Below are 24,103 nucleotides of genomic sequence, written 5' to 3'. Positions count from 1 at the left end.
AAATTAGCTGTAAAACAAAAGGAGTATAGAGACATAGTTGAAGAGGCAGCTTAGACCCAATACCGAGCTACTCAACATCGTATTTACGATATTTGCGATAAAGCCAGCAAATTATTGGCATGGTTGGATAAAAGGGAATTAGCTAATAGGTGGGTGGCTAAGATTATTGATCAAGAAGGGGTTACATTACAGGACAGGACTGGGATAGTGGGGACGTTTGCCAAACACTTTGAACAGGTATATAAGTCCACGCATCTGACTACCCAGGAGGAGGCAGCAGAGCTGCTTTCTACTTTGCCGCTGCCCGTTTTAGACTTCCAAGATGCTAAGGACCTTGAGGCGGCGTTGATGGCTGAAGAAGTCTCTAAAGCAATCTCTGCCCTGCAGTCTGGTAAGGCCATGGGCCCGAGTGGCCAACCAATCGTACTATACAAGGCCAATGCCTCAGCTATTGCCCCATTTCTGGTACGGATGTGTGAGGAGCGCGCGAAACGGGGTATTTTGCCTGAAACGCAAAGACTTGCTAATACTGTTCTCATTCATAAAAAGGGTAAGCCCCCGCGAGCACTGTAGCTCTTATTGACCTTTTTCCCTATTGGATCCAGAAGTTAAAATCTTAGCTAAGATTCTAGCATGACGTCTCCCCGCCATGCCTCCTCAAATTAGTACACCCTGATCAATTCGGCTTCATGCCCACCAGAAATACAGCATTGAACCTCCGCTGTTTGAATGGTGTCCTGGGTAGAGCCTCCACTATACAGGAAGACTCCATTATTATGTCCCTAGATGCCAAAATGGCATTTGACATGATTGAATGGCCTTTTTGTTTGCCGCACTTGAAAGATATTACGTTACAACAAACAAATGATGGACGGAATGCTGACAATGCAGACATTCTCCCCCAGTCAAGAGATCTGGGTTAAATCCATCGTTCTTTTGCCCACTACGCCACCCCAGTTTAGACATGGCCATATGCAAATCAGTCTTGACCCTGTGCCTCATGGGAACAGTCCAGCCCGAACTGCCAAGCCATGTCTTCCCTGGACCGGAATCAAGCATCCTAGGACCGGTTTCTGGCTATCAGCCGTCATCATCCAGGATAGCTTGACTCCAGTGGCGTAGTGAGCATGGGTCCCACGTCTGGGAATACCCATCCCACTTAGGGCGAAAAGCGTTACAACAAACAAATGATGGACGGAATGCTGACAATGCAGACATTCTCCCCCAGTCAAGAGATCTGGGTTAAATCCATCGTTCTTTTGCCCACTACGCCACCCCAGTTTAGACATGGCCATATGCAAATCAGTCTTGACCCTGTGCCTCATGGGAACAGTCCAGCCCGAACTGCCAAGCCATGTCTTCCCTGGACTGGAATCAAGCATCCAAGGACCGGTTTCTGGCTATCAGCCGTCATCAGCCAGGAAGCTTGACTCCAGTGGCGTAGTGAGCATGGGTCCCACGTCTGGGAATACCCATCCCACTTAGGGCGAAAAGCGTTACAACAAACAAATGATGGACGGAATGCTGACAATGCAGACATTCTCCCCCAGTCAAGAGATCTGGGTTAAATCCATCGTTCTTTTGCCCACTACGCCACCCCAGTTTAGACATGGCCATATGCAAATCAGTTATGACCCTCTGCCTCATGGGAACAGTCCAGCCCGAACTGCCAAGCCATGTCTTCCCTGGACCGGAATCAAGCATCCTAGGACCGGTTTCTGGCTATCAGCCGTCATCAGCCAGGATAGCTTGACTCCAGTGGCGTAGTGAGCATGGGTCCCACGTCTGGGAATACCCATCCCACTTAGGGCGAAAAGCGTTACAACAAACAAATGATGGACGGAATGCTGACAATGCAGACATTCTCCCCCAGTCAAGAGATCTGGGTTAAATCCATCGTTCTTTTGCCCACTACGCCACCCCAGTTTAGACATGGCCATATGCAAATCAGTCTTGACCCTGTGCCTCATGGGAACAGTCCAGCCCGAACTGCCAAGCCATGTCTTCCCTGGACCGGAATCAAGCATCCTAGGACCGGTTTCTGGCTATCAGCCGTCATCAGCCAGGATAGCTTGACTCCAGTGGCGTAGTGAGCATGGGTCCAACTTCTGGGAATACCCATCCCACTTAGGGCGAAAAGCGTTACAACAAACAAATGATGGCCGGAATGCTGACAATGCAGACATTCTCCCCCAGTCAGGAGATCTGGGTTAAATCCATCGTTCTTTTGCCCACTACGCCACCCCAGTTTAGACATGGCCATATGCAAATCAGTCTTGACCCTGTGCCTCATGGGAACAGTCCAGCCCGAACTGCCAAGCCATGTCTTCCCTGGACCGGAATCAAGCATCCTAGGACCGGTTTCTGGCTATCAGCCGTCATCAGCCAGGATAGCTTGACTCCAGTGGCGTAGTGAGCATGGGTCCCACGTCTGGGAATACCCATCCCACTTAGGGGGAAAAGCGTTACAACAAACAAATGATGGACGGAATGCTGACAATGCAGACATTCTCCCCCAGTCAAGAGATCTGGGTTAAATCCATCGTTCTTTTGCACACTACGCCACCCCAGTTTAGACATGGCCATATGCAAATCAGTCTTGACCCTGTGCCTCATGGGAACAGTCCAGCCCGAACTGCCAAGCCATGTCTTCCCTGGACCGGAATCAAGCATCCTAGGACCGGTTTCTGACTATCAGCCGTCATCAGCCAGGATAGCTTGACTCCAGTGGCGTAGTGAGCATGGGTCCCACGTCTGGGAATACCCATCCCACTTAGGGCGAAAAGCGTTACAACAAACAAATGATGGACGGAATGCTGACAATGCCGACATTCTCCCCCCGTTAAGAGATCTGGGTTAAATCCATCGTTCTTTTGCCCACTACGCCACCCCAGTTTCGACATGGCCATATGCAAATCAGTCTTGGCCCTGTGCCTCATGGGAACAGTCCAGCCCGAACTGCCAAGCCATGTCTCCATTATTATGTCCCTAGACGCCAAAATGGCATTTGACATGATTGAATGCCCTTTTTGTTTTTGCACTTGAAAGATATGGCTTTGGTGTTCGGTTTCTGTCATGGGTACGGCTCCTCTACTCTGGCCCCATTTCACGGATTTCGGTGAGTGGCGCTCGTTCAGCAACCTTTGCATTGGGGAAAGGTACAAGACAGGGTTGCCAGCTCTCGCCTCTACTCTTTGCTTTGTCCCTGGAGCCCTTGGCTATTTGGATAAGGGGAGACCCCATGATTAGAGGCCTCAACTGGTCGCTGGAATGGACAGATAAGATCTCCCTCTATGCCGACGACATCTTATTGTATTTGGCTCGGCACCCCTTTTACATTCGTAGGGTGCTACATATTTTTACCCTTTTTCAAAAACCCTGGTTACACCATTATCTGGCATAAGTCCCTGATCTATGTCTTGAGTGGGGAACCGCCGAGTTTACCAACCAACTGTGAAGTCAAGGTTGTTACGGATGGCTTTCAATACTTGGGAATATATATCACACTTGAGTCCTCCATTTTTTATGAACGTAATTTGGTGCCCCACCTCCGAGTGGATATACATCATTGGAAGACGTTACCCCTCACACATTTAGGCAGGGTGGCCCTATATAAGATGATGGCACTCCCACGCTGTTTACATGCCCTTCAAAACACACCATATTTAGTTCCACCTCACTATTTTAAATTAATTGACTCTGAAGTACGTGCCCTGCTATGGAATCAGGGTTCTCCTCTTAGCTGGTATGACGGAGGCATTGCATTACCCGCCATCAGCTCTTACTACTGGGCCTCACAGTTAGTTGTCTTGAATCACTGGGTCCATCTCTCCATATCTGACCCTGCTTACACAATGGACAGACATAACATGAGTCCTGGCACTTATTTAAGAGCGCTTTATGGGGGCGGGGGGGGGGCAAAGTTTACTCCTAGATTTACTCCTACATCTTCCACTGTAGTGTTATGGCACAAGGCTACTCATGCACTAGGTTTGAAGGATAAAATAATGCAAGTGACTCCTTTGTTGGAGACAGCTTGTTTAGGGATGCTAACCGAAACAACCAGGGTTTGACAAATGGGACCCGATTGGTCTCTCAAAAGTTGGAGACATGTGGGTAAAAAGGTAGAAAGATCACATTTGGTGACTTGAAAAGGGACTACCAACTACATGAAAGGGAAACCTTTTGTTACCTCCAGGCCAGAAATGCATTCAACAACGCTATTCCGAAAGACTCAGATTTACCGGTCTCGTCACCTCTGGAAGATAGATTATTGGATGATTATCTCCCGGAGAAAGCAATCTCACTGACCTATCGTAAAATTCTTAATCATACTCCAGATGCCCAGGAGAAAACACGTACAAAGTGGGTTGACGACTTAGGGGACCTGGACGATGACGACTGGCGGGAAGCTTTGGCCTCCCCTCGCGAATTTGCGATTCGCTCCAGTTTAAAATTGATCCAACTCAAATTGTTACATCGGACCTACTATACTAGCTCGGTCCTGGTCAAGATGGGGGTCCTGAGCTCTCCTGACTGTCCCCGTGGGTGTGGCCTACATACATCAATGGTGGCATTGCCCGATCCTTCAGAAGTATTGGAATAAAGTTATAACCGGTTTGTCCCGCATATGTAAATCACCTATAGAAATTTCCCCCCGGTTGTGTCTGCTGAATATTTGGGAGGCCACGGATCTGTCACGGACCGAGAAGATGTGGGTTACGTTGGGCTGCATGGTGACAAAGCGTAACATAGCTAGAACATGGAAGGCAGGACTATGGCCCAGATATGCTGATTGGGAGCTGGATATGGATTGGTGCATGCAGGCAGAGAGGGTGGTCTACGAGAGCAGGGGCTGCCCGCACAAATGGACCAAAATTTGGTGCCCCTGGAATGAAAGTAGAGGTCTATTATGCACCCCGGTGTCTCCCCCTCCTTCCCTAGTGGTAGACGATCAAGACATTTAATGATCAAAAATGTTGAAAATTGATACTTGTTCTTTTTTAGTAGTAAACCCAATTCCTGGACTTATTTTTGTATTGTAACGCATAATTATTGGAATGTTTGATCAATGCACTGTACTACACTGGTTTTGGTTTTATGTAAGTATTTTTTTTTTTAAAAGAACATGGCAGTAAGTGAGCGCTTTGGAATTACCACACACGTCTTCGCGAGCACCCGCTGTGGAGCCTTCATGCGCATCTTCACGCACTGTCGATTTGCTGCTCAGCGCGCTCTTAGGGGTAACTTACGAGCACTGACATCAGACGAGGAAGTGACTGCGCGCAGGTGTTACTAGCAACAGTAGGCTGTGTAGCGACGTCTTACTTCAAAGTGAGTCGTCTTGGCAATGTGTCCCTGGCAGCGTTCAGCAGCGCAGGGCGGAGGCGTGAAAGAGTTGTCTTGGCAACGTGTTCCTTGTGTCAGAGGCACGCATTGACTCTGCTGAGTGAGGATCACGTGCATGTGTACAAGTCTTCGTGTAAACCAGTTAACATCAGAAGACAATAGATGATACGCTTTATCTTGTTAGAGTACTGGTACTAATGGCTGGCAAGTATTTTAGAGTAGCTGCGGTGATGCCCTCAACATTGATTTACAGTGATACACTCATCATATTGTTGAGTGTTTTTCAAATACTGTAGAAAGGAACGTACCCAAGTTATTTAGTGAAGTCTTCAGAGTAAACTCAGCCATTTTTGTGTACGTCTACAGTGATATGCTCACCTCCGCAGATATTGATATTTATATATTTAACAGGTTCTCGGTGTTGCATCGAGCTCCGGAAGAATTTGTGGGCAGTTATCGGGTATTATATTGATTATACCAGTTTTGTTATTATTTTGATTCATTATTTTAGTGTCTGCTATTTGTAGTTGATGAGTTGATAGAGAGCTGTTGGATAAGTGGTCTTAACTGGATATTTAAAATGCAAAATATTGCTCCTTGCCATTTTTCTCATCTGCCCCAGGTGAACCAATGATCAAATGGGTAAAGTGGAAAAAAGTGTTTTTATATTATGCTAGGGTATGTGGGACCACATTGAGTGCAGAAAGGAAAACTGCTTTACTGTTACATTGTCTTCGACCCAAGGGACAAGACATTTTTGAACAACTGTCTAACCTGACAGATTTTGTAACTGAATATCTAAATGAGTTTGAGGTGTGTATATAGGAATTGAATAACCATTATCTTCCTGAAGTTAGCACAATATTAGATCTGTATCATTTTGGAAAAGGGTACAACGACCTCAGGAATCAGTTGAAAATGAGATAGTAATCTACGTAAACTGAGTTTATCATGTCAATTTGAAGGTTCTATTGAGGGGCACAGAAGTGAGTCCTGTACTTCCTGCACCACTGGATTCAAGCTAGCCTGGCTGATGAGGGGTAATGCCCCGAATCCGGTCCCAGGATGCCTGTTTCCGGTCCAGGGAGGATCTGGCAGTTCGAGCTGGACTGTTCCGCTAAGGAACAGGGTGAAGACTGATTTGCATATGGCTGGGTCCAAACTGGGGGGCGTAGTGAGAAACAGAAAGATGGATTCAACTCAGATCCTTGTGACTGGGGGTGAATGTTTGCATTGTTCAGCATTCCGTCCATCAATGGTTTCTTTTGCATTTGTCTCCCTTTGTGGGAAGGGCGTGCCCAGACATGGGTCCTGTGCTCACTGCACCACTGCCTGAATGATGAGGGGTGATACCCCGAAACCAGTCCCTGGATGCCTGTTTCTGGTCCAGGGAGGACTTGGCTTGGCAGTTCTGGTTTGACTGTTCCCATAAGGAACAGGGTAAAGAATGATTTGCATATGGCTGGGTCCAAACTGGGGTGGCATGGTGAGCAAAAGATTGATGGATGCAACCCAGATCCTTGTGACCGGGGGTGAATGTTTGCATTGTTCAGGTTTCCTTCCAATTGTTTCTTTTGCATTTGACACAACTTAAAGGCACCGTGATTTTTTCTAGCTTAGATTTACGATCTGCTTATCACCACATTAGATTGGATGAAGACTCCATGAATTTGACATTAATCAGGCCTTTTGGTTTGTATAGGTTTACTAGAATTTCCTTTGGCTTAATATCAGGTGATGCAGTATTTCAATGGTCATAGGAGGATGTATTAAGAGGCATAGCAAATGTAAAATTATATCAGGTGCTAAATTTTGGACTGACAAATGAAGAATATGATCAGTGTTTGAGAACAGTTTTTGAAAGATTTACTGAGAGCGAGAGGTCCTACTTTAAAGGAAGAAAAGTGCACAGTTGGATGTAAAGAGGTAATATATCTGTGATACAAGTTGTTTTGAGAAGGAGTGAAACCAAATGAACTTTTCACACATTTACCGAGGCACACATAAACTGTAATGAACCAGAAAAGCTGGTTTCCACAATTTGTTTGAATGTATCAAAATTGGAGTCCATAAGTCGCTTCACAATTTTTCTTGCATTTTTCTTTATTGTATCTTCTTTCAAAAACCAGATATGTGTACAGAACAGCCGACACGTGTTTCGTCCGAAAGGACTTTTTCAAGGCTGTAAACAATACATAAAAGTACAATCACAATCCATAACAATCACCAACCCTATTTAGCAATTACACAAAAAACCTATATTTACTCATTCTCATCATAGTCATCATTTGAATATGGTGTCAGAGCACTTAAAATGTTGTATCCCTTTTATTAAAAATAAAAGGCTTTTATTTAATATTCGATAAAATTCAAAAAATAACATCACTACTATATTGTCTCGTAACAAACAAATTCCATGTTTGCTCACCATTGTAGAGTGATGACCACCACCAAGGACCAGAGTGTCTGTCAAGATGTAACAAACCGAAACCACCACCAAAAACCACATGAGAGAAAGAAAGGAAAAAGTGACCTCTTATCATTCTTTCTCACCTAACAATTGTTGAGGAGTCCAATGATTATGTCCATAGATCATCGGACATATAGAGACAGTATGGGCAAGCCGGGTGTTGTAAACTCCTTGGTATGTACTGGTATCAGAGCTCTTAAAAAGACACACAAATATATAGTGTCTCAATGAGCTGTTTGCATTTGTTTTATATGTAGCCAAAAGTATTGGACAGAACGAAAGCAAACAAATTCATAGTCCATGTTCTTAAGAGTCATTATGTTGGCCCCATATGGCTTATGTACTGCTACAGCAAACATTCTCTTATGTCTTATCATTCCCCAAATGCGGGGAAGATGGCCACTTAAACAGATATTAACGCCCAAATCACCTACATATTTAAAAAATATATAAATAAAAGGAATGTTTGCAGGAAGAATAGCTACTCAATCTAGTTAAAGCAGGCATTGACTATATATTTGTGTGTCTTTTTAAGATTATTATTGTTTCTATTCAACACCAGTTTTTGGGATATAGGCCAATATTATTTATGTGTATTATGCATAGGTTTATCATGACCTGAGAAAGGCGATTGCAGTTACGCAAGGCACATGATCCGGGGAGCTCTGATACGAGTACATACCAAGAAGTTTACAACACCCGGCTGGCCCATACTGTCTCCATATGTCCGATGATCTATGGACATAATCATTGGACTCATCAACAATTGTTAGGTGAGAAAGAATGATAAGAGGTCACTTTTTCCTGTCTTTCTCTCATGTGGTTTTTGGTGGTGGTTTCGGTTTGTTACATCTTGACAGACACTCTGGTCCTTGGTGGTGGTCATCACTCTACAATGGTGAGCAAACATGGAATTTGTTTGTTACGAGACAATATAGTAGTGATGTTATTTTTTGAATTTTATCGAATATTAAATAAGAGCCTTTTATTTTTAATAAAAGGGATACAACATTTTAAGTGCTCTGACACCATATTCAAATGATGACTATGATGAGAATGAGTAAATATAGGTTTTTTGTGTAATTGCTAAATAGGGTTGGTGATTGTTATGGATTGTGATTGTACTTTTATGTATTGTTTACAGCCTTGAAAAAGTCCTTTCGGACGAAACACATGTCGGCTGTTCTGTACACATATCTGGTTTTTGAAAGAAGATACAATAAAGAAAAATGCAAGAAAAATTGTGAAGAGACTTATGGACTCCAATTTTGATACATTCAAACAAATTGTGGAAACTAGCTTTTCTGGTTCATTACAGTTTATGTGTGCCTCGGCAAATGTGTGAAAAGTCTGTGGATTCCAAAGGGCTTTTTTGTCTCTTTTGGGGTTTGGTTTGTCCTCCAAAGGCAGAGGAGGAGTTGTTGCTTGAGAGCACCCAAGATACCAATCCAATGTGAACCACTAATTTGAATATACGATATAGCGGATGTGCATATAATTTTCTGGTTAGCTTCTGCTCGGGTCTTTGTGTGTGAAATGAAACCAAATGAACATCTGGTAAAAACCATTCATAATCTACCAATTCCTGAAAACATGCGTGATGATAAATATGAGTGATGTAATATGTGAAGTTATAAGCAGTTTTTTATGGTTTTGTAGGAGAGAAATTTGAGCCAACTATAACATCTGTGTAACCTTTGGTTTTTTCAGTGAATTTCTAAGGTTTTTCTACATTCTATTTCCTAACTAAAACATTCCAATAACCTTTGTTTTTTCAGTGAATTTGTACGTTTTTGAAAATTATATTTCCTAACTATAATATCCCTGTGACCTGTTTTTTAAGTGAATTTCTAAGGTCTTTTATTTTTATTTCCTAACTGTAACCTTTTAAAATGAGTGTGTGACAGAGTACATGAGTGTCTCTGTGTGAGTGTGTGTCTGAGTGTGCTTGGGAGTGGCTGGATAAGTATCTCACTCGGTGTGCGTGCGTGAGTAAGTGCGTGATTGTCTGAGAGGGTCTCTGTGTGGGTGCGTGAAGCCTAAGTGGGTGCATAAATGTCTCAGTGAATGTCTGAGTAGATCTGTGAGTGGGTGAGTGTCTGAGTGGGTTTGTGAGTGCCTCCATGTGTGTGAATCAGCCTGTGAGTGAGTACATGAGTGGGTCTGTGAGTGGTTGTGTTACTGTCTCACAGAGTGTGTGAGTAGATGCATGAGTGTGAGTGGGTCTGTGAGTGGGTGCGTGAGTGTCTAAGTGGGTCTGTGTGTGGGTGTGTGAGTGTATGAGTGGGTGTTAGAGTGTCTGATTGGCTGTGTTACTAGGTGCGTGTCTCAGTTGGTGAGTGAGTGCATAAGACCCAGAATAGGTCTGTAAGTGAGTGCATGAGTCCCTGAATAAGTCCGTGGGTGGGTCTGTGAGTCCGTGGGTGGGTCTGTGAGTGGGAGTGTTTCAGTGGGTCTGTGTTGTAGCAAAAATGAAGAAGAAAAACCCCAAGAACATGATCCCATGCTTGCTTAGGAAAAAGCCCCCCAGGTGGGTGAAGTCCTAGGGAATGTCCATTTATTTAAAAATTAAAAGAAGGGGGCACACAGGCCCCCTTCAATGGCGTTTCTATGCCCTGGGGACCACCACCTCCCCGGGGCATATGTTTATATGAATGAGGGGGGCCACACATACCCCCTGGCTCTGGGTACCACCACCTCGCAGGGGCTTTTATTTTTAAAAATTGTGAAGGGGCAGCACAGAACCCCGGGGACCAACACTTCTCCAGGGCCCAATACATTTATTGAAGTGAGAAGGGAACCACGTGGCCTCCCTCCCTGGCCAGATACTGCCCTGCTATTACTCACGAGGAGGGGAGCTGCATGGCACCCCTCCCTGGGCTGATTTTGACCCTGAGGACTCAATCCACCAGGGCCTGACCATTTCTCCAGGGTGCCCCCAGGGTCAAATGCGATCATGGGGGAGCCTTAAAGCCCCCGCGGTCCCAGCAGCCTCCCCGCCTCATGTGGTATCTGACATTGCTGCAGTAAGCAGGGAACGGCTTTAAATAGCAGCTCCCTGCAGCAATGGTTTCATTGGTTTCTCTGAAGGCATATTTGTTTTAAAAAGAAAGCATTTAAAGAAAACCAAGATACACCTCAGAATTCAATATTTTCTGGCAATACATGCTACTTCTGTCAACAGTTATGCTCCCTCAACCAATTGATGCTTGTCTGCGCTAAAACCAGAACAGCCACTTATGGAGACCATGCTGTTTGTACAGAAGCAGCCAAACTGAGGAACTCTCTTCTTTGAGTTTGGTTTGCAGGCAGAAACAAACCTACTGTATTAGACACGAACTGAAAACCCAGATGTTTAATAATTATCTTCCGGGCTTTATTTCTCAGACACTGGTTTTATAGCTGTCTTCCAAAACCAAGAAGCATCTTTGTATGATAACTCTACAAATAAACCCTACCATAACATATAAAAGAAATTACATTTATGCGGCAAGGCAAAAAAACATTGAAAAATAATTGTGACTGTTAGGAGAGGTTTGTTTGTAGTATGTGTGGCTTTAAATACACATGCACTGCATACTCCTGCTATATAGTGTTCAGCTCAGACATTTGCAACAATCTTTTCTTCGAAGAAGCAGTTCGAGTCATGCGGTATAGGGACTCCTCTTATTTGGCAGGGCACATGGGCACCAGCTCTATTGTTGGATTGTTTCTTTCCGGCTGGTCCAGTTCAGTTCAGAGGCGAGCTCACACTCCAAAACTGAGGGGCAGCAACAACAATATCACCCGCAGCCTGTGATAATTATAAAGTAGTAACAATGGTACGGTCTAAAGGGTGGGGGAGAGTCGCCGCAGGCGGGGCTACGCTCCTCTGGCCTTTAAAAGGAACCGTCCCTGGGGGTCACATTAGATGCAGTGCCCTGAGGGCCTTATTTATTTATTTAATTCACAGCACGACCACTTTCACTTTAGCGGCCGTGCTACAAAAACTTTCTTTATTTTTAATACACTTTGTATAAAAGTGCCCCATACGCACTTTCGCTTTAATGTTGGCCACGCCCTTTATTTAGACCCTGCACCCACACGTGTGGTCTGGTTCCTGGCGCACATAACCTTGGCTGCAGCGCACAGAGACCTTACACTGCCGCACACAGAGGAAAAAAAGTAGAGGGAACATTATATGTGGGCTTAGGCCAGGGTTTTTAATACATTATCCACGTATTCCTTTCTGTATGTCCCACTCAGAAAAACAACTGGTGCTCTGGGAAGGTGAAATCCTTGATAGTTTATTGAATTCCTTCACTTAGTTTCTGCAAACATAATCTTAATTTGTTACAAGACAATCCCGAGTTGTTGTGCTGAGCTGTAGGTAGCTGAATACATGTTGTTTTGCTCAGTGTATCCTGACATGCACAAACACATGCACACCACTGTTTACAATTAAGAAAAAGCAAGGGGGGCCAGAGTTAGCCGGATTACAGTCATTTTGTTTCTAAAAGGCAAACAACAGCAAGAGATCTTGCACGGATAAAACCTTTCCTGTCTGAGGTACATTTTTGGCTAGTGGCTCTCATGATCACTTATGTCTCTGACTTGTATGTTCCATGTGTGGTCCTGATAGCTACAAAAATACAAGCATTGGTCAATGCAGGAAAATAAGCTACAGCCAAAAGAACTAGGGGAAAATGAAGTGGCCCTCACAAGAACCAATGAAAAGACAGGAAAGAGAAGGGGCAGGATGTAAACCCTTTACAGGTCATTTTCTAAAAATAACCCCAATCCCCTTTAAAAGGAAGCACAAACCAAGCAAATATCCTACTATGAAATTTATTGGTATTGGTATAGACCTCTTCCGAGATCCATGTTAAAATAGTATATACAGATTTACAATTCCATAGTACCACGATATATCACGAAATACCTTATATACAAAAGAGATTATTATTCCTATTTATACATCTCTAAAATAGCCGGATAAACGCTTTAAAAAAAGTTCAAAACTTTGTAACATACAAATTCATCAGGTGGGGTTCTTATAAGCTCAAGCAGATCCATAGTTCTAAAAATATTATATTTTGTGCAAATCGGTTTTAAGAATCGAGAGCGTGCATCAACCAAGCTGCTATTTGGACAGACAAATTAGACATGTACCAAATCTTGGCTTCCTTCACTACACAAATCACATTGGCTGGCTTTATCAAATGACCGCCCAAAATGTTTGTTGTATCTTTTAGCGGTAATGTCCTCAGTCTTAGCATCAGGATGCAACGCCTAACCTTATGGTCCAATGTAAATCCCAAATATTGTATGATCTCTTTATACTCCACCCTAGCTAGCGAGAGCTTATAATGTGATAACTGTTGACAATAGAGTTTATCCATTTCATAGCTCAATCTCGGAGTAGAGTTTTTCAGAAAAAACTTTAGGAGTACTGGAGACCAACTTTGTAAAAGATTCTAGGAGCATTGGAAGTGGTCAAAAGCAATCTCTGATTTTCCTTTAAACTTATTTATACCTGGATCAGCCTTAAAAGTTTCTTGACGTATAATTGCTCTCAATGTACCTTCAGGTGCATGCAGTATGTTCTAAGCCCACCTGACAAGGTTTGCCATAGCTCTTGTATATGCATTCACTACCCCTAATTCCAGTCGGAGTGCGTGAACGGGACTGACTTGACTTGTAGTAGTGAGCATACGTAAGAGTTTTCCCTCCTTTGGATTTAGAAAACACCATCTATTTTTAGGAATGTATTCTAAAGCATAGGTTAAAATAGGGCTAATCTTCGTTCGATAAACTTCCAGGAGGGCTGAACGTTTTTGCCTCCCAGTGGATAAGTAAAACTTTTTTTTAGCACTAGCATGGGATACATTTTTTAATTCAGTCCATTGAAAAGGCGAAGCAGTTCCAATAGACTGAGAGAAAGCTCTCCCTAAATAAATGTAAGTAGATGCTATATCTACTGGAGTTCCTCCTAGTTTCCAGGGAAGGGTGTAGCTTTTATCCTGCCCCTAAATATTACTATTTTTGTTTTTACAATATTTATTCTTACAAAAACTAATTTGTGTAATTAAAAAGAGCCTCCATATTGCGCTGCAGCCCAATTTGGGTTAAAGCAAAGATAACCACGTCATCAGCATACATTAAAAGATGGATTTTTTGTGATGCTAATTGAGGTGGAAAGTTATTTACCTCCTGTAAACGATCCGGTAAATCGGTAAGAAATAGTGAAAAGAGGGGAGCAAGTAAACATCCCTGTTTAAGGCTGCTATCCGTAGAAATCTCTTGAGTTAAACCCTTATTTCCTCCCATCAGTACCTTACACATATGGATGTATGCAGTGCTACTATTATTCTTAATAAGGAATCGGAACACCTAACTTCAATCATTTTCTCTATCGGGAAGGCCTATCCACCTTATCAAAAGCTGTAAAGAAATCCACAAATAAACTACAGACTACCTGAACTTTACTAACTACATGTTTATCAATAATAGTTTGCAGGAAAGCGATATTATCAATCACAGAGCGATTTCGAGGAAAACCTGCTTGGACCATAGGAATTACCCCCCTGGCTGTGGTCCAGTCGTTCAGATGGTCCAAAACGCTGGCCGCAAAGGTTTTTGCCTGTAGCATCAAGGAGGCAAATTTGGCAATAATTACTCGGGAAAAATCAGGAACCTTTTTCCAGTAGAGGGACAACTATACGGCCTGACCATGAGCTCTGAATTTGGCCAGTTTTATAGCAGTACATAAATAGAGGAGCCAAGAATTTTCTTCATCCTTCGATGTTTTTCATTAGACCTCACTGGGATCCTGTCCGGTGCCATTGCTGCTGTATCTCTCGCTTTCCTTATATATACGGTAATTTGCTGTTCAGTAGGCAACTTTATCTGCGGATTGATCTTCCTGCAGGTTCCATCCCAAAGAGATTTCCCAATGTCAACAGTTGGAATGTTTTTTTTCATACTGTTTGGATAGGTAAGCAATCAATTCTTTTTGTGGGACTGGAGTTGCTGTTGGGGGTATTTTATTTCCACTGGCTTCTGCAATTATGCCGCAAAAGGCCTTGGTGTTTTTGTGTTGCACTGCTTCTTGCAGGTCTACCCAGTATATGTCAATTTTTTCTATTTTCTTTCATGCAAAGCCTTTTTCGTCTTTACTTCAGGGTGGACATTTCGGCCTTCCTAGCTGGAGAAAATAATACCCTACTAGAAAAAGCCCAACTGACGGAGATCGAAAAGTGCAAAAAGCCTAATAAAAAAAATACAAACAACGGAGCAGAAGCCACTGCTCCCCCAAGATTGTGTTTTAAAGATTGAAAGGGTGGCAAATGCTTAGGATGTCTGTTCCTAGGTCTCTGCTTTCTCCATCATCTGCAGTTTTCTAGTGGATCACTCTGCAGTAATGGAGAGACACAAATACCAACCTAACCAACATCAGTAGCAAAGGATTTCAGAAGCAGCTCTTAAGGTTTAAGCTAAAAAGATATTACTCACTGTTCAGCTGAATAAACAGACCAGCAAAGAGTTATTGGCTTGGTATCAAAGATAGGACTTTGTCTGCATCCTTCTCCTTCTCAACTCTTCTCTGAAGTAATTTCATTTCCAAAGCATTTGTATTGAAGACTGTAAATCCAGCAAGACAGATGTATGCTGTAATGAGAAGAGAGAGATTACTACCACATTCCATGCACAAGACTTTGAGATGACCTTAGAGTGGGAATAAACCATTGCAATGGAAGAATAATATTCAGCCCCATGTGCTGTAAAGAGGGCAAAACTTTCACCACAGGTTGCTCACAATGTCCTGTAAAATGAGAGTGGAAAGTAAGCCTCATTTGTATCACGGTGGTGGAAGACGGGAAACTCGCTTAGCCCCCACTGGTGACCCCTACATGATATCACTGCATGAACACTGTTTGCAGGGCTCTACTCACTTCACCTGAACCCTGTAGAAATATCCTTGGACTGTGTAGCTGGGAGTTGTGCACTGAAGTGATATTGTCATTCCTTCATTACCCGACTTCAGTATGTGCAGCCTGTGAATGAGTGAGTGACCAAGCAAAGATACAGATCAAGAGACCATACGTGCAGAGGATAGTGTTCAAAGGAGCATGAACGGCTACAGCTCAAGGGAGCATGTGCGAATACAGATAGTGATCAAACGAGAATGAGCGGATACAGCTCAAGGAAGCATGTGCAGATCAAGAAGGCATGCGTGCAGAGGATAGTACTCAAAAGCGCATGCACAGCTACAGCTCAAGGGAGCATGCCGGGATACAGATCTAGGGAGCATGTGCGGATACAGATAATGATCTAAGGAGAATGATCGGATTCAGATCAAAAGCGTTGGAGGAGGAATCGCCATCGTCCACAAGAACAGCATCAGGGTCTCGACCAGCACCGACGACACTCTCAGCACCGCCGAACACTTGCATTTCCAGATCCACACAGACCCCAACTCCACCCTCAGAGGCACCCTTGTCTACAGACCCCCCGGACCCTGACCCCAGTTCAGCGACACCATCGCCGAATTCATCAGCACGCACGCCCTGACCTCACCCAACTATGTCCTCCTCGGAGACCTGAACTTTCACCTTGAAAACAATGACAGCAACTCCACCACCCTGATCGATAACCTCGCCAACCTCGGACTGAAGCAACTAGTCACAACGCCGACCCACTCCGCTGGCCACACGCTCGACCCAGTCTTTTCCTCAAGCTCCCACGTCTTCTTCAGCCACACCACCGAAATACACTGGACCGACCACCGCTGCATCTACTTCACCTTCCAGAAACCCACCCCACACCGCTGCACCCAACAGATCCCTCGACGCTGCTGGAGCAAAATCACTGAAGACCAACTACACGCAAACCTCACTCTCAGCCCAACCAGCGAAACCTCCAACACCGACGACGCTGCCCACAGCCTCAGACGCTGGCTCGACGACTGCGCCAACACCCTCGCCCCGCTGAAGAAACCCTCCCACAGTGACACCAGCAAAAGGGCCAGCTGGTTCACCCCAGAACTCCTAGCCTCCAAGCGAGCCTGCCGGAAACTGAAGAAGAAATGGCACAGTGAGCAGACTCCCGACAGCCACGCAGCCCACAAGGACGCCATCCGCAACCACCATCACCTCATCAAGACTGCCAAGTGGACCTCCTTCAAAGACCGCCTCGACAACAACGCACACAATAGCAAGGAGCTCTTCAACATCGTGAAGGAACTTTCCAACCCCAGCTCCAACACCATCGACATCCTGCTGTCGCAAGCCCTGTGCGACTCCTTCGCCACTTTTTTCCACCGCAAGATAGCAGACATCCACGACAGCTTCAACACCCAGACAGCCCAAACAGACATCAACACAACAGAATCTCTGCACACCATCGACCACGACCCCCTGCTAGCCTGGGCCAACGTGAGCCTCGATGACACCATCAAGACCATGAGCATAATCCACTCCGGCAACCCGTCAGACCCACTCCCGCACCACATCTTCAACAAAGCCAGCAGCTCCATAGCACCCCATCTGCGCAACATCATCAACCTCTCCCTCGAGACCGTGACCTTCCCAGAGAGCTGGAAACACACTGAGATCAACGCCCTACTCAAAAAACCCAAGGCGGACCCTAGAGACCTTAAGAACTTCCGGCCCATCTCTCTACTTCCGTTCCCGGCCAAAGTCATAGAGAAGATCGTCAACAGACAGTAAACCCGATACCTTGAAGAAAACAGAATCCTGGACCCTTCCCAGTCAGGGTTCTGCAGCAACCACAGCACCGAGACTGCCCTCATCGCCGCCACCGACGACATCAGGACCCTGCTGGACAACGGTGAGACCGCGGCCCTCACCCTCCTGGACCTCTCCGCCGCATCGACACCGTCTGCCAACCCACACTACAGGCACGCCTCCACGCCGTAGGGATCAGAGACAAGGCTCTGGAATGGACCACCTCCTTCCTCTCCGGCAGAACCCAGAGTGTCCACCCCCCCCCCACCCATTCCGATCTGAAACCTCCGAGATCATCTGCGGCGTAACCCAGGGATCTTCCCTCAGCCCGACACTGTTCCACATCTAAATGGCACCCCTTGCATACTTCGCCCGACAGCACAATATCAACATAATCTCCTACGCTGACGACATTCAACTGATCCTCTCCCTCACCAAGGACCCCATCACCGCCAAATCCAACCTTCACTAAGGAATGAAGGCCGTCGCGGACTGGATGAGGAGCAGCCGACTGAAGCTGAACACGGACAAGACGGAGGTCCTCATCCTCGGCTTCAATCCTTCAGCCTGGGCCGACTCCTGGTGGCCGACGACACTGGGGGCACCCCCGACACCCACCGACCATGCATGCAACCTGGGAATCATCCTCGACTCAACGCTCTCCATGATCAAGCAAATCAACGCCATCTCCTCCTCCTGCTTCAACACCCTTTGCATGCTCCGCAAGATCTACAGGTGGATCCCGACAGACACAAGAAGAACAGTCACCCAGGCCCTCGTCAGCAGCAGACTTGACTACGGAAACGCCCTCTATGCGGGAGCTCCGACCAAGCTCATTAAACATCTGCAACGCATCCAAAACGCCTCTGCACGACTGATCCTCGACATACCACGCCACAGCCACATCACCCCCCACCTGAGAAACCTGCACTGGCTCCCCGTCAACAAGAGGATATCCTTCAAGCTCCTCATCCACGCACAGAAGGCACTCCACAAGACCGGCCCAGCCTACCTCAACGAACGACTCTCCTTCTACATCCCCAACCACCAGCTCCGCTCCGCTCCGCCGACCTCGCACTCGCCACTGTCCCTCGCATCCATAGAACCACCACCGGCAGAAGATCCTTCTCCCACTTCGCCGCCAAGACCTGGAACACCCTCTCACTGAGCCTACGACAGACCTGCTGACCTTCAGGAGGCTACTCACGACCTGGCTGTTCGACAAGTAGCGCCCCCACCCCTCACCCTCACCCTCCCAGCGCCTTGAGACCCTTGCGGGTATGTAGTGCGCTCTACAAATGATTGATTGATTAAAAAGAGCATGAGCTGATACAGTTCAAGGAAGTATGTGCGGATACAGATCAAGAGAGCATGCGTGCAGACGATAGTGTTCAAAGTAGCATGCACAGCTACAGCTCAACTGAGCATGTGCGGCTACAGATAGTGATCAAAGAAGCATGAGCGGATACAGATCAAGAGAGCATGCAAAGCTAGAGAAAGGGAGCACGCTTGGATACAGATCAAGAGAGCATGTGGGGCTAGAGATCAAGAGAGCAGGCGTGCAGAGGATAGTGTTCAAAGAAGTGTGCACAGCTACAGCTCAAGGGAGCATGTGCGGATATGTTAGACCTGGCACCATTGGCGTGGGTCTCCCTTCCATTTTTTCACTGTTGCCTCCTATTCTTTTGCTATGTTTTTGCTGGTCTAGATGCTTTGGGCACTGCTATTCAGTGCCAAAGTGCAAGTGCTCCCTATTGTAAATTGTTGAATTGGATTAGTGACTCCATGATTGGCTTATTTGATTCACTTGTCAGACCCTAGTACAGTGCACCATGTGTGCCCAGGGCCTGTAAATCAAATGCTGCTGGTGGGCTTGCAGCACTGGTTGTGCCACCCACAGAAGCAGCTTCTTAAATATGGCTCAGGCCTGCCACTGCAGAGCCTGTGTGCAGTCTGGGACTGCCGTGTCGACTTGGTAAGTGCACCCACTTGCCAGTCCCTAAACCTGCCCTTTTCTACATATTAGTCACCCCTAAGGTAGGCCCAGGGCACCCCATGGGCAGGGTGCATTGTATGTGAAATGTAGGACATGCCCTGATGTGTGTGGCATGTCCTAATAGTGAATTACAGCCTATTTCGTTTTTCACTGTTGCAAGGCTATCTATTCCCATAGGCCAGAATGGGCAGTTTGATTATAACACCTTATAATCCTAACTGACCCAGGGAACAAGATAGGAAAATAAAGTTTAGTATGCCTGAACTCAGAATGTTAAAATACATCTTTTAGTGTAGGTGATGTTTACATTCTGTGTTTGAAAAGTAGGTATTTTCTTGCCTAACCATCCAGCATGCCTCTGCTAGGTTTGTGTATTCCATGTCTGGTTTGTGAGTGAGAGGGGACTGGAGAGGGTCTTGGATCCAGCAGTCTGATGGGTCAGGGCTGGGCTGAATAGGACCTGCATTGAATAGAGAGTAGGGAGAGGAGATTTACTTTCACTGACCTGAGCCTTCATAGAACAGAGAGTAGGGGGAAGAGATTCCCTTTCAGCTACCTGGGCCAGATCTTATTCAACAATACTGTCTCCACCTCCTGCCAGGAAACTGCACAGGACTGGTTTTGGCAGGGCAGAGGCACCCTCTGCCTTCAGAGGACAAAGGATTTTGCAGTATAAATATTGGGGCCCAGACCCCAGAACTTTAGATCATTTCTGGGTATCAAGACAAACCTTTGCCAAGGAGAAGAACCAAGAAAGCTGAAGGAGGAGATAGATCCTGGGCTGTGCAGTTTCTGGGGTTGGCCTGCAGTGGTTATTTTATTTGCCAAGGAAAGGAGAAGAAGACTTTGTGAACTTTTCATCATCTTGAAGAAGAATCTCCAAGGGCTTGAACTGAGCTTGCCTCTTGCCTGAAGTCACAGGGACACCAAGACTTCACCACCAGCTCCCCCTGAATTTCCTTGCTGGGAATTCTATCTGCAGAGAGTTGCCTGCTGTTGTTCTGGGTACCTCTTGTGACTGTGTGTCGCTGGGAGCTGGAAGCGCGATGCAACGAGGAGAAGCGTGTCGCCACCGCAGCAGTTGCCGTCGCATCGCCGAAGAAGCGTGTTGCCACCGCAGCTGTTCACTGTCGCATCACGACGAAGCATGTCGCAACACCAGAGAAGCTGGTCGCCGCCGCAGAGGTCGCCGTCGCATCACCGGAGAAGCGTGTTGCAGGGCCTGTCATGGCTCAGAAGTTACCGACGCATCCACTCACCTGAGTGTGAGGAACGGCACATCAACTTCGCTGCGACCCTTTTGTTTGTATTCCATGACGCATCCCAGGTACTTTGAGAGTAAAGTGTCGCATTTACCATCTACATTGAACTAAGCTATTTCTACCATTTTAGTTAATTTTTATTACAGTATTGTGGATTTTTGTTGTAAGCTCATGTGTTTAGTCTAGTAAAGATTACTTATTTTTCTAAACTGGTGTGGTGTTCATTTGTAGTGTTTTCACTGTATTACTGTATGTGTTCACAAATGCTTTACACGCTGCCTCTGAGATAAGCCTGCCTGCTCGTGCCAAGCTACCAAGTGGGCGAGCAGGGGTTATTTATTTATTTATTGGTTTATATAGCGCTAGAATCGACTCCAATGGAGTATCTCTGCGCTTTTCGGTAATCGGTAAACCAAGGACAAGATGATGGGGAGGCTAGATCTCATTCTTAAACAGCACAGTTTTAAGGAGTTTCCTGTAGGTAAGATGTTCCTTGCATTGTCTTAATGATAAAGGAAGTTTATTCCACAATGTGGGGCCAGTAATAGATAAAGCTTTATTCCCATGTCTGGCTTTTTTTGCACGAAGGATCACCAAGAGGAGGTTATTACTAGATCTTAGTGATCGGAGCGGAATGTAGGGCACAAATTTATTTTGTAAATAGACGGGCCCTTGACCATTTATGCATTTGTGGATAAGGCAACATATCTTAAATTGTATCCTCTGACGGATCGACAGCCAGTGTAGCTGATCCAGGAGGGGTTTGGAAGCAGTTCTGGGGGGGACATTAAGGACCAGGAGTGTAGCCCCCCCTTACCCTGACTGGAAGCAAGGGTCCCTGCTTGGTCACAGGTACCAACCTCTGTCAACTAGAGACCCCCATTTCTAACAGGTTACATATAGTGATCAACAGAGTATGAGCAGATACAGCTCAAGGAAGCATGTGCGGATACAGATCAAGAGAGCATACGTGCAGAGGATAGTGTTCAATGGAGCATGCACAGCTACAGCTCAAGGGAGCATGTGCGGATACAGATCAAAAGAGCATGCGCAGCTAGAGAAAGAGCATGTATGGATACAGATCAAGAGAGCATGTGCGGATACAGATAGTGATCAAAGGTGCATGGGCGGATACAGATGAAGAGAGCATGCAGAGCTAGAGAAAGGGAGCATGCATGGATACAGATCAAGAGAGCATGTGGGGCTAGAGATCAAGAGAGCATGCATGCAGAGGATAGTGTTCAAAGAAGCATGCACAGCTACAGCTCAAGGGAGCATGTGCAGATACAGATAGTGATCAAAGGAGCATGAGCGGATACAGTTCAAGGAAGCATGTGTGGATACAGATCAAGAGAGCATGTGGGGCTAGAGATCAAGAGAGCATGCGTGCAGAGGATAGTGTTTAAAGTAGCATGCACAGCTACAGCTCAAAGGGGCATTTGCGGATACAGATCTAGGGAGCATGCACAGCTAGAGAAAAGGAGCATGTATGGATACAGATCAAGGGAGCATGTGGGGATACAGCTCAAGGGAGCATGTGCAGATACAGCTCAAGGGAGCATGTGCAGATACAGCTCAAGGGAGCATGTGTGGTAACATAGCGATCAAAAGAGCATGAGCTGAAACAGTTCAAGAGAGCAAGCACAGCTAGAGAAAGGGAGCATGTATGGATACAGATTAAGGGAGCATGTGCGGATACAGATCAAGGGAGCATGTGCGGATACAGATCAAGGGAGCATGTGCGGATACAGATCAAGGGAGCATGTGCGGATACAGATCAAGGGAGCATGCATGGATACAGATCAAGTGAGCATGCATGGATACAGATCACATGGAGCATGTACGGATACAAATCAAGGGAGTATGCATGAATGCAGATCAAGGGAGCATGCATGGATGCAGATCAAGGTAGCATGCATGCAGAAGATAGTGTTCAAAGGAGCAGGCACAGCTACAGCTCAAGGGAGCATGTGCGGATACAGATAGTGATCAAAGGATCATGAGCGGATACAGATGAAAGGGGCATGCACAGCTAGAGAGAGGGAGCATGCATGTATACAGATGAAGGGAGCATGCATGTATACAGATAGTTATCAAAAGAGCATGAGCGGATACAGATCAAGAGAGCATGTGAGGCTAGAGATAAGAGAACATCTGCAGAGAATATACTGACGAAAGGAGTAGACAAATACACCGGTCAAGGGAGCATGCACAGAAACGGTACTAATCAATGGATCATGCTTACGCTTCACTGATCAAAGGAGCATGTACATAGAATGTACTGCTCAAGTGAGCACGCGTAGAGGACACTGTAAATGAGTATGTGCAAAGGAGATACTGTTCGATACAGAGGAGTACAAGAGAATCAGTGAATGAGACACAGGCTTCCATATTTAGTGCCATTTGTATCTAGAAATGATCAATGGTTAATGCGGTCTTATTATACAGTGATGGAAATAGAAAATATACTATAGCAATATCTTCAACTTATTTAACAGTCCTGGAACACATCTAACTGAGATTTTCGATGAGGAGTGTGGCAAGGAAATATATTATGCGTAAACTTAATGCTATTTTGCTATGGTGTCCTTTTAGGTTGATTGAGGGTATTTGCTGCTTTTTTTAAAGTTGGTTTGCAGTGCATGAAACCAAATTTGTGGGCGGATGGCTGACACAGGTGATTAGGAGAGGGGCTATAACACATGGCTGGATTCCACAACACCCTGGTACGATGGCAATGATTTGATGGGTCATGTAAGAAGTCGATCGGGAATGTAGACTGTGAATGGCTCCGGTTTTCACATCTTTTAAAGAGACGCTTAATTGGTGTTCCTCCAGGAATCACAAGGATATCAGGAACAAGGCAGATGTGGTCTTGTGGCTATATCGTACAACCATGGTAGGCGATCTCTTTTGGCCGCATATGGTACTGCACCCTGCAACATGGCTAAGTAAAACCCTGTGGCATTTATAATGGCAATAGCTCCAACTCCAACAATTGCAATGCTTACTCATATTTCCAGAGAAAAACCTAACAAATGTTACCCTCAATAAGACGTGGTTAAATTAAAGTAAACCCAGAAACAAAAATTGAAAGCAGATTAGGTAAGGATATACAGCCACATTCAGTGGGGCCATTTCCTGACCCTCACTCAGTTTCATATTGCTAATGTTTGCCTATATCCGTCACAGGCTACCTGGAAGTCAGTATAACTAATGCCACACCGATCGATCTTTGACTTCACTAACATTTCAGTGAAAAAACATACTTTTCTCACTGAGCCATCCTTCTTTAACA

General features: G+C 45.5%; 1 pseudogene across 1 annotated transcript in view; it reads right to left on the bottom strand.

Moving 5' to 3' along the window:
* The window catches only part of LOC146859469 (uncharacterized), a 74,596-nt pseudogene that overhangs the window by 26,752 nt on the left and 23,741 nt on the right, over positions 1-24,103 (bottom strand). The window contains exon 2 of the transcript XR_014980122.1: positions 15,314-15,469. The product of XR_014980122.1 is annotated as an uncharacterized LOC146859469 (transcript). The remainder of the gene's footprint in view (positions 1-15,313; positions 15,470-24,103) is intronic.

This window comes from Triturus cristatus, chromosome 3_2 (assembly GCF_964204655.1).
Source record: "Triturus cristatus chromosome 3_2, aTriCri1.1, whole genome shotgun sequence".
In the NCBI taxonomy this organism is placed as follows: Eukaryota; Metazoa; Chordata; class Amphibia; order Caudata; family Salamandridae; genus Triturus; species Triturus cristatus.
Note: the sequence above shows the minus strand (reverse complement) of the source record. Positions and strands in the feature narration are given on the sequence as shown.